This window comes from Onychostoma macrolepis, chromosome 16, assembly GCF_012432095.1.
Source record: "Onychostoma macrolepis isolate SWU-2019 chromosome 16, ASM1243209v1, whole genome shotgun sequence".
Classification (NCBI taxonomy): Eukaryota; Metazoa; Chordata; class Actinopteri; order Cypriniformes; family Cyprinidae; genus Onychostoma; species Onychostoma macrolepis.
Window position 1 is genome coordinate 24,330,780 of NC_081170.1, and position 1,536 is coordinate 24,332,315.

The window sequence follows — 1,536 nt, forward strand, 5'->3', positions numbered from 1 at the left end:
GGCATGTAGAAACATTACAAGTTTTATTTGAATAAAATGTTGACAAACATGTTTCTTTTTCTCCCCCAGAGTCTTTTTGTACAACACACAAACTGTTGTAGGACTTTGTCATGCACCATAAAAAAACTAAATACATAAATGACATAAATTCCCCAGTCTTTTACATTTTGGTTTCTGTTTCAATGGTACTGCTGCTTGTGCTAGAAAAAAACAAAAAAACAAAAACAAAAACAATCACGAAGTGAAATGAGGCTCATGATCAATGTCATTGTCATGCTCAGTTGCAGGAAGGAACATTAGTAAAATTATATAATTAGTATAATTATATAATTAGTAAAATAACAGTACAATTATGGAGTAGAAAATAACATCAGCCAACCATTAACCATTGTTAATTGTTTGTTCATAATGCCTGCTGCATGAACTAATGCTAATGAACATGAACCTTATTGCTCATTGCATTTATTCCACCAGCCTTACTCCATTCCCATGCCTCTCAAACCCACCCCACACGTCACAATCAAGTTTGTGTGAGAAATTAAATGTCATACTGCTGTAACTCATATATGTTTCTTACCTTTTCCTAATGTTATATTCAGGTGCATCTCAATAAATTAGAATGTCGTGGAAAAGTTCATTTATTAAAGTAATTCAACTCAAATTGTGAAACTTGTGTATTAAATAAATTAAATTAAATAAATTCAATGCACACATACTGTGCATTGAATTAGTTTAAGTCTTTGCTTCTTTTAATTGTGATGATTTTGGCTCACATTTAACAAAAACCTCAAAAATTTCAACAAATTAGAATACTTCATAAGACCAATAAAAAAAAAACATTTTTAGTGAATTGTTGGCTTTCTGGAAAGTATGTTCATTTACTGTATATGTACTCAATACTTGGTAGGGGCTCCTTTTGCTTTAATTACTGCCTCAATTTGGTGTGGCATGGAGGTGATCAGTTTGTGGCACTGCTGAGGTGGTATGGAAGCCCAGGTTTCTGACAGTGGCCTTCAGGTCATCTGGATTTTTTGGTCTCTTGTTTCTCATTTTCCTCTTGACAATACCCCATAGATTCTCTCTTTTAACCAACTTTTGGTGCTTTTGGCAGTGTGGGCAGGTGCCAAATCCTGCTGGAAAATGAAATCAGCATCTTTAAAAAGGTGGTCAGCAGAAGGAAAGAAGAAGTGCTCCAAAATTTCTTGGTAAACGGGTGCAATGACTTTGGTTTTCAAAAAACACAATGGACCAACACCAGCAGATGACATTGCACCCCAAATCATCACAGACTGTGGAAACTTAAAACTGGACTTCAAGCAACTTGGGCCATGAGCTTCTCCACCCTTCCTCCAGACTCTAGGACCTTGGTTTCCAAATGAAATACAAAACTTGCTCTCATCTGAAAAGAGGACTTTGGACCTCTGGGCAAAAGTCCAGTTCTTCTTCTCCTTAGCCCAGGTAAGATGCCTCTGATGTTGTCTGTGGTTCAGGAGTGGCTTAACAAGAGGAATACGACAACTGTAGCCAAATTCCTTG